The sequence below is a fragment of the Protopterus annectens genome, chromosome 6.part1 (assembly GCF_019279795.1).
Source record: "Protopterus annectens isolate FY-2018-M chromosome 6.part1, PAN1.0, whole genome shotgun sequence".
Lineage (NCBI taxonomy): Eukaryota > Metazoa > Chordata > Ceratodontiformes > Protopteridae > Protopterus > Protopterus annectens.
This window is the reverse complement of record NC_056738.1, coordinates 16890025-16906206: the sequence shown is the minus strand read 5'-3', so window position 1 is coordinate 16906206 and position 16182 is coordinate 16890025.

Here is a 16182-nt window from a genome sequence, read left to right as displayed (position 1 = left end):
TCATAGCTGTTCATGAGCAATGTTTTTTACTTTATAGTTATTTCTGTACAATATGTGAAGGTTGAATGGTACACAATAGTAATCCTAGGTGTTACTGAGCAAGTTAACGTACTATATAGTTTGTTCTGTACAGTATGTGAAGGTTGAATGCATACGGTAGTAATCATAGCTGTTACTGGCAAGTTATCTTACTATATAGTTTGCTCTGTATATTATGTGAAGCTTGAATGGTGTACAGTAGTAATCATAGCTGTTACTGAGCAAGTTATCTTACTATATAGTTTGTTTTTACAATATGTGACGGTTGAATGGTGTACTGTAGTAATATTAGCTGTTACTGAGCAAGTTAACTTACTATATAGTTTGTTCTGTACAATATGTGATGGTTGAATGGTGTACATTAGTAATCATAGCTGTTACTGAGCAAGTTATCTTACTATATAGTTTGTTTTGTACAATAGATAAAGGTTGAATGGTGTATAGTAGTAATCATAGCTGTTACTGAGCAAGTTAACTTACTTTATAGTTTGTTCTGTACAATATGTGAAGGTTCAATGGTGTACAGTAGTAATCATAGCTGTTACTGAGCAATTGAACTTACTAAATAGTTTCTTCTGTACAATATGTCAAGGTTGAATGGTGTACTGTAGTAATCATAGCTGTTACTGAGCAAGTTAACTCACTATATAGTTTATTCTGTACAATATGTGAAGGTTGAATGGTGTACAGTATTAATCATAGCTTTTACTGAGCAAGTTAACTTATTATATAGTTTATTCTGTACAGTATATGAAGGTTGAATGGTTTGCAGTAGTAATCATTCTGTTACTGAGCAATTAACTTCTTATATAGTTTGTTCTATACAATTTGTGAAGGTTGAATGGTGTACAGTAGTAATCATAGCTGTTACTGAGCAAGTTAACTTACTATATTGTTTGTTCTGTACAATATGTGAATGCTGAATGGTGTACAGTATTAATCATAGCTTTTACTGAGCCAGTTAACTTACTATGTAGTTCTTTCTGTACAATATGTGAAGGTTGGGTGGTGTACAGTAGTAATCAGAGCTGTTACTGAGTAAGTTAACTTACTATTTAGTTTGTTCTGTACAATATGTGTAGGTTGAGTGGTGTACAAAAATAATTGTAGCTGTTACTGAGAAAGTTATCTTACTACATAAGTTTTTCTGTACAATATGTGAAGGCTGAATGGTGTACATTAGTAATCATAGCTGTTACTGAGCAAGGTAACTTACTATATTGTTTGTTCTGTACAATATGTGAAGGTTGAATGGTGTTCAGTAGTAATCATAGCTGTTACTGAGCAAGTTAACTTACTATATTCATTATTCTGTACAATATGTGCAGGTCAAATGGTGTACAGTAGTAATCATAGCTGTTACTGAGCAAGTTAACTTACTATATAGTTTATTCTGTACAATATGTCAAGGTTGAATGGTGTACAGAAATAATTGTAGCTGTTACTGAGCAAGTTAACTTACTATATAGTTTGTTCTGTACAGTATGTGAAGGTTGAATTGTGTATAGTAGTAATCATAGCTGTTACTGAGCAAGGTAACTTACTATATAGTTTGTTCTGTACAATATGTGAAGGTTGAATGGTGTACTGAAAAAATTGTAGCTGTTACTGAGCAAGTTAACTTACTATATTCTTTATTCTGTACAATATGTGCAGGTCAAATGGTGTACAGTAGTAATCATAGCTGTTACTGAGCAAGTTAACTTACTATATAGTTTATTCTGTACAATATGTGAAGGTTGAATGGTGTACAGAAATAATTGTAGCTGTTACTGAGCAAGTTAACTTACTATATAGTTTGTTCTGTACAATATGTGAAGGTTGAATGCATACAGTAGTAATCATAGCAGTTACTGGCAAGTTATCTTACTATATAGTTTGTTCTGTATATTATGTGAAGCTTGAATGGTGTACAGTTGTAGTCATAGCTGTTACTGAGCAAGTTAACATACTATATAGTTTGTTTTTACAATATGTGACGGTTGAATGGTGTACTGTAGTAATATCAGCTGTTACTGAGCAAGTTAACATACTATATAGTTTGTTCTGTACAATATGTGATGGTTGAATGGTGTACCTTAGTAATCATAGCTGTTACTGAGCAAGTTATCTTACTATATAAATTGTTTTGTACAATAGATAAAGTTTGAATGGTGTATAGCATTAATCATAGCTGTTACTGAGCAAGTTAACTTACTTTATAGTTTGTTCTGTACTATATGTGAAGGCTCAATGGTGTACAGTAGTAATCATAGCTGTTACTGAGCAAGTTAACTTACTATTTAGTTTGTTCTGTACAATATGTGTAGGTTGAATGGTGTACAAAAATAATTGTAGCTGTTACTGAGAAAGTTATCTTACTAAATAGTTTCTTCTGTACAATATGTGAAGGTTGAATGGTGTACAGAAATAATTGTAGCAGTTACTGAGCAAGTTATCTTACTATATAGTTTTTTCTGTACAAAATGTGAAGTTTGAATGGTGTTCAGTAGTAATCATAGCTGTTACTGAGCAAGTTAACTTACTATATAGTTTATTCTGTACAATATGTGAAGGTTGAATGGTGTACAGTAGTAATCATTGCTGTTACTGAGCAAGTTAACTTACTATATAGTTTATTCTGTACAATATGTAAAGGTTGAATAGTGTACATTAGTAATCATAGCTGTTACTGAGCAAGTTATCTTACTATATAGTTTGTTTTGTACAATATGTAAAGGTTGAATGGTGTATAGTAGTAATCATTGTGGCTACTGAGCAAGTTAACTTACTTTATAGTTTTTTCTATACAATATGTGAAGGTTGAATGGTGTGCAGAAATAATTGTAGCTGTTACTGAGCAAGTTAACTTACTATATAGTTTGTTCTGTACAATATGTGAAGGTTGAATGGTGTACACTAGTAATCATAGCTGTCACTGAGCAAGTTAACTTATTATATAGTTTGTTCTGTACAATATGTGAAGGTTGAATGGTGTACAGTATTAATCATAGCTTTTACTGAGCAAGTTAACTTACTTTATAATTTGTTCTGTACAATATGTGAAGGTTCAATGGTGTACAGTAGTAATCATAGCTGTTACTGAGCAATTGAACTTACTAAATAGTTTCTTCTGTACAATATGTGAAGGTTGAATGGTGTACAGAAATAATTGTAGCTGTTACTGAGCAAGTTAACTTACTATATAGTTTGTTCTGTACAATATGTGAAGGTTGAATGGTGTACAGTATTAATCATAGCTTTTACTGAGCAAGTTAACTTATTATATAGTTTATTCTGTACAGTATATGAAGGTTGAATGGTTTGCAGTAGTAATCATGCTGTTACTGAGCAATTAACTTCTTATATAGTTTGTTCTATACAATTTGTAAAGGTTGAATGGTGTACAGTAGTAATCATAGCTGTTACTGAGCAAGTTAACTTACTATATAGTTTGTTCTGTACAATATGTGAAGGTTGGGTGGTGTACAGTAGTAATCAGAGCTGTTACTGAGTAAGTTAACTTACTATTTAGTTTGTTCTGTACAATATGTATAGGTTGAATGGTGTACAAAAACAATTGTAGCTGTTACTGAGAAAGTTATTTTACTACATAAGTTTTTCTGTACAATATGTGAAGGCTGAATGGTGTACATTAGTAATCATAGCTGTTACTGAGCAAGTTAACTTACTATATTGTTTGTTCTGTACAATATGTGAAGGTTGAATGGTGTACAGAAAAAATTGTAGCTGTTACTGCGCAAGTTATGTTACTATATATTTTTTTCTGTACAAAATGTGAAGGTTGAATGGTGTTCAGCAGTAGTCATAGCTGTTACTGAGCAAATTAACTTACTATATTCTTTATTCTGTACAATATGTGCAGGTCAAATGGTGTACAGTAGTAATCATAGCTGTTACTGAGCAAGTTAACCTACTATATCGTTTGCTCTGTACAATATTTGAAGTTTGAATGGTGTTCAGCAGTAGTCATAGCTGTTACTGAGCAAATTAACTTACTATATTCTTTATTCTGTACAATATGTGCAGGTCAAATGGTGTACAGTAGTAATCATAGCTGTTACTGAGCAAGTTAACCTACTATATTGTTTGCTCTGTACAATATTTGAAGTTTGAATGGTGTTCAGCAGTAGTCATAGCTGTTACTGAGCAAATTAACTTACTATATTCTTTATTCTGTACAATATGTGCAGGTCAAATGGTGTACAGTAGTAATCATAGCTGCTACTGAGCAAGTTAACTAACTATATAGTTTGTTCTGTACAATATGTGAAGGTTGAGTGGTTTGCATTAGTAATCATAACTGTTACTGAGCAAGTTATCTTACTATATAGTTTGTTTTGTACAATAGATAAAGTTTGAATAGTGTATAGTATTAATCATAGCTGTTACTGAGCAAGTTAACTTACTTTATAGTTTGTTCTGTACAATATGTGAAGGTTCAATGGTGTACAGTAGTAATCATAGCTGATACTGAGCAATTGAACTTACTAAATAGTTTCTTCTGTACAATATGTGAAGGTTGAATGGTGTACAGTATTAATCATAGCTTTTACTGAGCAAGTTAACTTATTATATAGTTTATTCTGTACAGTATATGAAGGTTGAATGGTTTGCAGTAGTAATCATGCTGTTACTGAGCAAGTTATCTTACTATATAGTTTATTCTGTACAATATGTGAAGGTTGAATGGTGTACACTATTAATCATAGCTGTTAATGAGCCAGTTAATTTACTATGTAGTTCTTTCTGTACAATATGTGAAGGTTGAGTGGTGTACAGTAGTAATCAGAGCTGTTACTGAGCAAGTTAACTTACTATTTAGTTTGTTCTGTACAATATGTGTAGGTTGAATGGTGTACAAAAATAATTGTAGCTGTTACTGAGAAAGTTATCTTACTACATAAGTTTTTCTGTACAATATGTGAAGGCTGAATGGTGTACATTAGTAATCATAGCTGTTACTGAGCAAGTTAACTTACTATATTGTTTGTTCTGTACAATATGTGAAGGTTGAATGGTGTACAGAAATAATTGTAGCTGTTACTGTGCAAGTTATCTTACTATATAGTTTTTTCTGTACAAAATGTGAAGGTTGAATGGTGTTCAGTAGTAATTATAGCTGTTACTGAGCAAGTTAACTTACTATATTCTTTATTCTGTACAATATGTGAAGGTCAAATGGTGTACAGTAGTAATCATAGCTGTTACTGAGCAAGTTAACTTACTATATAGTTTATTCTGTACAATATGTGAAGGTTGAATGGTGTACATTAGTAATCATAGCTGTTACTGAGCAAGTTAACTTACAATATAGTTTGTTCTGTACAATATGTGAAGGTTGAATGGTGTACAGAAATAATTGTAGCTGTTACTGAGCAAGTTAACTTACTATATAGTTTGTTGTGTACAATATGTGAAGGTTGAATGGTACACAATAGTAATCCTAGCTGTTACTGAGCAAGTTAACTTACTATATAGTTTGTTCTGTGCAGTATGTGAAGGTTGAATGCATACAGTAGTAATCATAGCTGTTATTGGCAAGTTATCTTACTATTTAGTTTGTTCTGTATATTATGTGAAGCTTGAATGGTGTACAGTAGTAATCATAGCTGTTACTGAGCAAGTTACCTTACTATATAGTTTGTTTTTACAATATGTGATGGTTGAATGGTGTACTGTAGTAATATTAGCTGTTACTGAGCAAGTTAACTTACTATATAGTTTGTTCTGTACAATAGATAAAGGTTGAATGGTGTATAGTATTAATCATAGCTGTTACTGAGCAAGTTAACTTACTTTATAGTTTGTTCTGTACAATATGTGAAGGTTCAATGGTGTACAGTAGTAATCATAGCTGTTACTGAGCAATTGAACTTACTAAATAGTTTCTTCTGTACAATATGTGAAGGTTAAATGGTGTGCAGAAATAATTGTAGCTGTTAATGAACAAGTTAACTTACTATATAGTTTGTTTTGTACAATATGTGAAGGCTGAATGGTGTACAGTATTAATCATAGCTTTTACTAAGCAAGTTAACTTATTATACAGTTTATTCTGTACAGTATATGAAGGTTGAATGGTTTGCAGTAGTAATCATGCTGTTAAATTCTTGGAGGGCAAACGAAAGTTTGACCATGTAATGCCTGTATTGGCGGCATTGCATTGGTTACCTGTTGTTTTCAGGGTTTGTTTTAAAATTTTGTTATTGGCATTTAAAGCTTTAAATGGTTTAGCGCCGGTATATTTGGCAGATATGCTCCATGCTTATGTTCCCAATCGGACACTTCGGTGAGAAGATTTGTCCCTACTTGTGGTTCCCCGGGCACGATTAAAGATGAGGGGTGATAGAGCTTTTTCTGTCGCAGCTCCAAAACTTTGGAATGAGCTTCCATTATATATTCGGCAGTCTTCTTCTGTGACAATTTTTAAGCAAAACCTTAAAACTTATTTTTATGAATTGGCCTTTAATGAGGTAAAATGATTTTTAATGTTGTTTGTTTTATGTTATTGTTATTTTTAGTTATATTTTATGTTATATGTTATTTATTGCTTTCATTATTGTTTTGTAAAGCACTTTGGTGGCATTTATTGTCTGTAAGGTGCTATATAAATAAATTTTGACTGACTTGACTTGTTACTGAGCAATTAACTTCTTATATAGTTTGTTCTATTCAATTTGTAAAGGTTGAATGGTGTACAGTAGTAATCATAGCTGTTACTGAGCAAGTGTACTTACTATATAGTTTGTTCTGTACAATATGTGTAGGTTGAATGGTGTACAGAAATAATTGTAGCTGTTACTGAGAAAGTTATCTTACTACATAAGTTTTTCTGTACAGTATGTGAAGGTTGAATGGTGTACAGTAGTAATCATAGCTTTTACTGAGCAAGTTAACTTCCTCTACAGTTTATTCTGTACAATATATGAAGGTTGAAAGTTGTACAGTAGTAATCATAGCTGTTACTGAGCAAGTTAACTTGCTAAATAGTTTGTTCTGTAAATATGTCAAGGTTGAGTCATGTACAGTGGTAATCATAGCTTTTACTGAGCAAGTTAACGTACTATATAGTTTGTTCTGTAGAATATGTGAAGGTTGAATGGTGTACAGTATTAATCATAGCTGTTAATGAGCCAGTTAACTTACTATGTAGTTCTTTCTGTACAATATGTGAAGGTTGGGTGGTGTACAGTAGTAATCAGAGCTGTTACTGAGTAAGTTAACTTACTATTTAGTTTGTTCTGTACAATATGTGTAGGTTGAATGGTGTACAAAAATAATTGTAGCTGTTACTGAGAAAGTTATCTTACTACATAAGTTTTTCTGTACAATATGTGAAGGCTGAATGGTGTACATTAGTAATCATAGCTGTTACTGAGCAAGTTAACTTACTATATTGTTTGTTCTGTATAATATGTGAAGGTTGAATGGTGTACAGAAATAATTGTAGCTGTTACTGAGCAAGTTATCTTACTATATAGTTTTTTCTGTACAAAATGTGAAGGTTTGAATGGTGTTCTGTAGTAATCATAGCTGTTACTGAGCAAGTTAACTTACTATATTCTTTATTCTGTACAATATGTGAAGGTCAAATGGTGTACAGTAGTAATCATAGCTGTTACTGAGCAAGTTAACTTACTATATAGTTTATTCTGTACAATATGTGAAGGTTGAATGGTGTACAGAAATAATTGTAGCTGTTACTGAGCAAGTTAACTTACTAGATAGTTTGTTCTGTACAATATGTGAAGGTTGAATGGTACACAATAGTAATCATAGCTGTCACTGAGCAAGTTAACTTATTATATAGTTTATTCTGTACAGTATATGAAGGTTGAATGGTTTGCAGTAGTAATCATGCTGTTACTGAGCAATTAACTTCTTATATAGTTTCTTCTATACAATTTGTGAAGGTTGAATGGTGTACAGTATTAATCATAGCTTTTACTGAGCAAGTTAACTTATTATATAGTTTATTCTGTACAGTATATGAAGGTTGAATGGTTTGCAGTAGTAATCATGCTGTTACTGAGCAATTAACTTCTTATATAGTTTGTTCTATACAGTTTGTAAAGGTTGAATGGTGTACAGTAGTAATCATAGCTGTTACTGAGCAATTTAACTTACTATATTGTTTGTTCTGTACAATATGTGAAGTTTGAATGGTGTAGAGAAATAATTGTAGCTGTTACTGAGCAAGTTATTTTCTGTACAAAATGTGAAGGTTGAATGGTGTTCAGTAGTAATCATAGCTGTTACTGAGCAAGTTAACTTACTATATTCTTTATTCTGTACAATATGTGAAGGTCAAATGGTGTACAGTAGTAATCAAAGCTGTTACTGAGCAAGTTAACTTACTATATAGTTTATTCTGTACAATATGTGAAGGTTGAATGGTGTACAGTAGTAATCATAGCTGTTACTGAGCAAGTTAACTTACAAAATAGTTTGTTCTGTACAATATGTGAAGGTTGAATGGTGTACAGTATTAATCATAGCTTTTACTGAGCAAGTTAACTTATTATATAGTTTATTCTGTACAGTATATGAAGGTTGAATGGTTTGCAGTAGTAATCATGCTGTTACTGAGCAATTAACTTCTTATATAGTTTGTTCTATACAGTTTGTAAAGGTTGAATGGTGTACAGTAGTAATCATAGCTGTTACTGAGCAAGTTAACTTACTATATTGTTTGTTCTGTACAATATGTGAAGTTTGAATGGTGTACAGAAATAATTGTAGCTGTTACTGAGCAAGTTATCTTACTATATAGTTTTTTCTGTACAAAATGTGAAGGTTGAATGGTGTTCAGTAGTAATCATAGCTGTTACTGAGCAAGTTAACTTACTATATTCTTTATTCTGTACAATATGTGAAGGTCAAATGGTGTACAGTAGTAATCATAGCTGTTACTGAGCAAGTTAACTTACTATATAGTTTATTCTGTACAATATGTGAAGGTTGAATGGTGTACAGTAGTAATCATAGCTGTTACTGAGCAAGTTAACTTACAAAATAGTTTGTTCTGTACAATATGTGAAGGTTGAATGGTGTACAGAAATAATTTTAGCTGTTACTGAGCAAGTTAACTTACTATATAGTTTGTTCTGTACAATATGTGAAGGTTGAATGGTGTACAGTAGTAATCATAGCTGTTACTGAGCAAGTTAACTTACTATATAGTTTGTTCTGTACAATATGTGAAGGTTGAATGGTGTACAGTAGTAATCATAGCTGTTACTGAGCAAGTTAACTTACTATTTAGTTTGTTCTGTACAATATGTGTAGGTTGAATGGTGTACAAAAATAATTGTAGCTGTTACTGAGAAAGTTATCTTACTACATAAGTTTTTCTGTACAATATGTTAATGCTGAATGGTGTACATTAGTAATCATAGCTGTTACTGAGCAAGTTAACTTACTACATTGTTTCTTCTGTAAAATATGTTAAGGTTGAGTGGTGTACAGAAATAATTCTAGCTGTTACTGAGCAAGTTAACTTACTATATAGTTTGTTCTGTACAATATGTGAAGGTCAAATGGTGTACAGTAGTAATCATAGCTGTTACTGTGCAAGTTAACTTACTGTATAGTTTATTCTGTACAATATGTGAAGGTTGAATGGTGTAGAGAAATAATTGTAATTGTTACTGAGCAAGTTAACTTACTATATAGTTTGTTCTGTACAATATGTGAATGCCGAATGGTGTACAGTAGTAATCATAGCTGTTCCTGGAGAAGTTAACTTACTATAGTTTGTTCTGTAAAATATGTTAAGGTTGAGTGGTGTACAGAAATAATTCTAGCTGTTACTGAGCAAGTTAACTTACTATATAGTTTGTTCTGTACAATATGTGAAGGTTGAATGGTGTACAGTAGTAATCATAGCTGTTAATGAGCAAGTTAACTTACTATGTAGTTCTTTCTGTACAATATGTGAAGGTTGAGTGGTATACAGTAGTAATCATAGCTGTTACTGAGCAAGTTAACTTACTATATAGTTTGTTCTGTACAATATGTGTAGGTTGAATGGTGTACAGAAATAATTGTAGCTGTTACTGCGAAAGTTATCTTACTACATAAGTTTTTCTGTACAATATGTGAAGGTTGAATGGTGTACAGTAGTAGTCATAGCTGTTACTGTGCAAGTTAACTTACTGTATAGTTTATTCTGTACAATATGTGAAGGTTGAATGGTGTAGAGAAATAATTGTAATTGTTACTGAGCAAGTTAACTTACTATATAGTTTGTTCTGTACAATATGTGAATGCCGAATGGTGTACAGTAGTAATCATAGCTGTTCCTTGATAAGTTAACTTACTATAGTTTGTTCTGTAAAATATGTTAAGGTTGAGTGGTGTACAGAAATAATTCTAGCTGTTACTGAGCAAGTTAACTTACTATATAGTTTGTTCTGTAAATATGTCAAGGTTAAATCATGTACTGTGGTAATCATAGCTTTTACCGAGCAAGTTAACTTACTATATAGTTTGTTCTGTACAATATGTGAAGGTTGAATGGTGTACAGTATTAATCATAGCTGTTAATGAACCAGTTAACTTTCTATGTAGTTCTTTCTGTACAATATGTGAAGGTTGGGTGGTGTACAGTAGTAATCATAGCTGTTACTGAGTAAGTTAACTTACTATTTAGTTTGTACTGTACAATATGCGTAGGTTGAATGGTGTACAAAAATAATTGTAGCTGTTACTGAGAAAGTTATCTTACTACATAAGTTTTTCTGTACAATATGTTAATGCTGAATGGTGTACATTAGTAATCATAGCTGTTACTGAGCAAGTTAACTTACTACATTGTTTCTTCTGTAAAATATGTTAAGGTTGAATGGTGTACAGAAATAATTGTAGCTGTTACTGCGAAAGTTATCTTACTACATAAGTTTTTCTGTACAATATGTGAAGGTTGAATGGTGTACAGTAGTAATCATAGCTGTTACTGTGCAAGTTAACTTACTGTATAGTTTATTCTGTACAATATGTGAAGGTTGAATGGTGTAGAGAAATAATTGTAATTGTTACTGAGCAAGTTAACTTACTATATAGTTTGTTCTGTACAATATGTGAATGCCGAATGGTGTACAGTAGTAATCATAGCTGTTCCTGGAGAAGTTAACTTACTATAGTTTGTTCTGTAAAATATGTTAAGGTTGAGTGGTGTACAGAAATAATTCTAGCTGTTACTGAGCAAGTTAACTTACTATATAGTTTGTTCTGTACAATATGTGAAGGTTGAATGGTGTACAGTAGTAATCATAGCTGTTAATGAGCAAGTTAACTTACTATGTAGTTCTTTCTGTACAATATGTGAAGGTTGAGTGGTATACAGTAGTAATCATAGCTGTTACTGAGCAAGTTAACTTACTATATAGTTTGTTCTGTACAATATGTGTAGGTTGAATGGTGTACAGAAATAATTGTAGCTGTTACTGCGAAAGTTATCTTACTACATAAGTTTTTCTGTACAATATGTGAAGGTTGAATGGTGTACAGTAGTAATCATAGCTGTTACTGTGCAAGTTAACTTACTGTATAGTTTATTCTGTACAATATGTGAAGGTTGAATGGTGTAGAGAAATAATTGTAATTGTTACTGAGCAAGTTAACTTACTATATAGTTTGTTCTGTACAATATGTGAATGCCGAATGGTGTACAGTAGTAATCATAGCTGTTCCTGGAGAAGTTAACTTACTATAGTTTGTTCTGTAAAATATGTTAAGGTTGAGTGGTGTACAGAAATAATTCTAGCTGTTACTGAGCAAGTTAACTTACTATATAGTTTGTTCTGTAAATATGTCAAGGTTAAATCATGTACTGTGGTAATCATAGCTTTTACCGAGCAAGTTAACTTACTATATAGTTTGTTCTGTACAATATGTGAAGGTTGAATGGTGTACAGTATTAATCATAGCTGTTAATGAACCAGTTAACTGTCTATGTAGTTCTTTCTGTACAATATGTGAAGGTTGGGTGGTGTACAGTAGTAATCATAGCTGTTACTGAGTAAGTTAACTTACTATTTAGTTTGTACTGTACAATATGGTTAGGTTGAATGGTGTACAAAAATAATTGTAGCTGTTACTGAGAAAGTTATCTTACTACATAGTTTTTCTGTACAATATGTTAATGCTGAATGGTGTACATTAGTAATCATAGCTGTTACTGAGCAAGTTAACTTACTACATTGTTTCTTCTGTAAAATATGTTAAGGTTGAGTGGTGTACAGAAATAATTCTAGCTGTTACTGAGCAAGTTAACTTACTATATAGTTTGTTCTGTACAATATGTGAAGGTTGAATGGTGTACAGTAGTAATCATAGCTGTTACTGTGCAAGTTAACTTACTGTATAGTTTATTCTGTACAATATGTGAAGGTTGAATGGTGTAGAGAAATAATTGTAATTGTTACTGAGCAAGTTAACTTACTATATAGTTTGTTCTGTACAATATGTGAATGCCGAATGGTGTACAGTAGTAATCATAGCTGTTCCTGGAGAAGTTAACTTACTATAGTTTGTTCTGTAAAATATGTTAAGGTTGAGTGGTGTACAGAAATAATTCTAGCTGTTACTGAGCAAGTTAACTTACTATATAGTTTGTTCTGTAAATATGTCAAGGTTAAATCATGTACAGTGGTAATCATAGCTTTTACTGAGCAAGTTAACTTACTATATAGTTTGTTCTGTACAATATGTGAAGGTTGAATGGTGTACAGTATTAATCATAGCTGTTAATGAACCAGTTAACTTTCTATGTAGTTCTTTCTGTACAATATGTGAAGGTTGGGTGGTGTACAGTAGTAATCATAGCTGTTACTGAGTAAGTTAACTTACTATTTAGTTTGTACTGTACAATATGCGTAGGTTGAATGGTGTACAAAAATAATTGTAGCTGTTACTGAGAAAGTTATCTTACTACATAAGTTTTTCTGTACAATATGTTAATGCTGAATGGTGTACATTAGTAATCATAGCTGTTACTGAGCAAGTTAACTTACTACATTGTTTCTTCTGTAAAATATGTTAAGGTTGAGTGGTGTACAGAAATAATTCTAGCTGTTACTGAGCAAGTTAACTTACTATATAGTTTGTTCTGTACAATATGTGAAGGTCAAATGGTGTACAGTGGTAATCATAGCTGTTAATGTGCAAGTTAACTTACTGTATAGTTTATTCTGTACAATATGTGAAGGTTGAATGGTGTAGAGAAATAATTGTAATTGTTACTGAGCAAGTTAACTTACTATATAGTTTGTTCTGTACAATATGTGAATGCCGAATGGTGTACAGTAGTAATCATAGCTGTTCCTGGAGAAGTTAACTTACTATAGTTTGTTCTGTAAAATATGTTAAGGTTGAGTGGTGTACAGAAATAATTCTAGCTGTTACTGAGCAAGTTAACTTACTATATAGTTTGTTCTGTACAATATGTGAAGGTTGAATGGTGTACAGTAGTAATCATAGCTGTTAATGAGCAAGTTAACTTACTATGTAGTTCTTTCTGTACAATATGTGAAGGTTGAGTGGTATACAGTAGTAATCATAGCTGTTACTGAGCAAGTTAACTTACTATATAGTTTGTTCTGTACAATATGTGTAGGTTGAATGGTGTACAGAAATAATTGTAGCTGTTACTGCGAAAGTTATCTTACTACATAAGTTTTTCTGTACAATATGTGAAGGTTGAATGGTGTACAGTAGTAATCATAGCTGTTACTGTGCAAGTTAACTTACTGTATAGTTTATTCTGTACAATATGTGAAGGTTGAATGGTGTAGAGAAATAATTGTAATTGTTACTGAGCAAGTTAACTTACTATATAGTTTGTTCTGTACAATATGTGAATGCCGAATGGTGTACAGTAGTAATCATAGCTGTTCCTGGAGAAGTTAACTTACTATAGTTTGTTCTGTAAAATATGTTAAGGTTGAGTGGTGTACAGAAATAATTCTAGCTGTTACTGAGCAAGTTAACTTACTATATAGTTTGTTCTGTAAATATGTCAAGGTTAAATCATGTATTGTGGTAATCATAGCTTTTACCGAGCAAGTTAACTTACTATATAGTTTGTTCTGTACAATATGTGAAGGTTGAATGGTGTACAGTATTAATCATAGCTGTTAATGAACCAGTTAACTTTCTATGTAGTTCTTTCTGTACAATATGTGAAGGTTGGGTGGTGTACAGTAGTAATCATAGCTGTTACTGAGTAAGTTAACTTACTATTTAGTTTGTACTGTACAATATGGTTAGGTTGAATGGTGTACAAAAATAATTGTAGCTGTTACTGAGAAAGTTATCTTACTACATAAGTTTTTCTGTACAATATGTTAATGCTGAATGGTGTACATTAGTAATCATAGCTGTTACTGAGCAAGTTAACTTACTACATTGTTTCTTCTGTAAAATATGTTAAGGTTGAGTGGTGTACAGAAATAATTCTAGCTGTTACTGAGCAAGTTAACTTACTATATAGTTTGTTCTGTACAATATGTGAAGGTCAAATGGTGTACAGTAGTAATCATAGCTGTTACTGAGCAAGTTAACTTACTATATAGTTTATTCTGTACAATATGTGAAGGTTGAATGGTGTACAGAAATAATTGTAGCTGTTACTGAGCAAGTTAACTTACTATATAGTTTGTTCTGTACAATATCTGAAGGTTGAATGGTACACAATTGTAATCCTAGCTGTTATTGCGCAAGTTAACTTACTATATAGCTTGTTCTGTACAGTATGTGAAGGTTGAATGCATACAGTAGTAATCATAGCTGTTACTGGCAAGTTATCTTACTATATAGTTTGTTCTGTATGTTATGTGAAGCTTGAATGGTGTACACTAGTAATCATAGCTGTAACTGAGCAAGTTAACTGACTATATAGTTTGCTCTGTACAATATGTGATTGTTGAATGGTGTACAGTAGTAATCATAGCTGTTCCTGGAGAAGTTAACTTACTATAGTTTTTTCTGTAAAATATGTTAAGTTTGAATGGTGTACAGAAATAATTGTAGCTGTTACTGAGCAAGTTAACTTACTATATAGTTTGTTCTGTACAATATGTGAAGGTTGAATGGTGTACAGTAGTAATCATAGCTTTTCCTGGAGAAGTTAACTTACTAAAGTTTGTTCTGTAAAACATGTTAAGGTTGAGTAGTGTACAGAAATAATTGTAGCTGTTACTGAGCAAGTTAACTTACTATATAGTTTGTTCTGTACAATATGTGAAGGTTGAAAGGTGTACAGTAGTAATCATAGCTGTTACTGAGCAAGTTAACTTACTATATAGTTTGTTCTGTAAATATGTCAAGGTTGAATCATGTACAGTGGTAATCTTAGCTTTTACCGAGAAAGTTAACTTACTATATAGTTTGTTCTGTACAATATGTGAAGGTTGAATAGTGTACTGTTGCAATCATAGCTGTTCCTGAGCAAGTTAACTTACCATATAGTTTGTTTTGTAAAATATGTGAAGGTTGAATGGTGTACAGTATTAATCATAGCTGTTACTGAGCAAGTTAACTTACTATATAGTTTGTTCTGTAGAATATGTGAAGGTTGAATGGTGTACAGAAATAATTCTAGCTGTTACTGAGCAAGTTAACTTGCTTTATAGTTAGTTCTGTACAATATGTGACGGTTGAATGGTGTACAGAAATAATTGTAGCTGTTACTGGGCAAGTAAACTTACTATACAGTTTGTTATTTACAATATGTGAAGATAGAATTGTGTACAGTAGTAATCATAGCTGTTCATGAACTAAGTTTTTTACATTATAGTTATTTCTGTACAATATGTGAAGGTTGAATGGTACACAATAGTAATCCTAGCTGTTACTGAGCAAGTTATCCTACTATATAGTTTGTTCTGTACAATATGTGAAGGTTGAATGGTGTACAGTATTAATCATAGCTTTTACTGAGCAAGTTAACTTATTATATAGTTTATTCTGTACAGTATATGAAGGTTGAATGGTTTGCAGTAGTAATCATGCTGTTACTGAGCAATTAACTTCTTATATAGTTTGTTCTATACAATTTTAAAGGTTGAATGGTGTACAGTAGTAATCATAGCTGTTACTGAGCAAGTGTACTTACTATATAGTTTGTTTTGTACAATA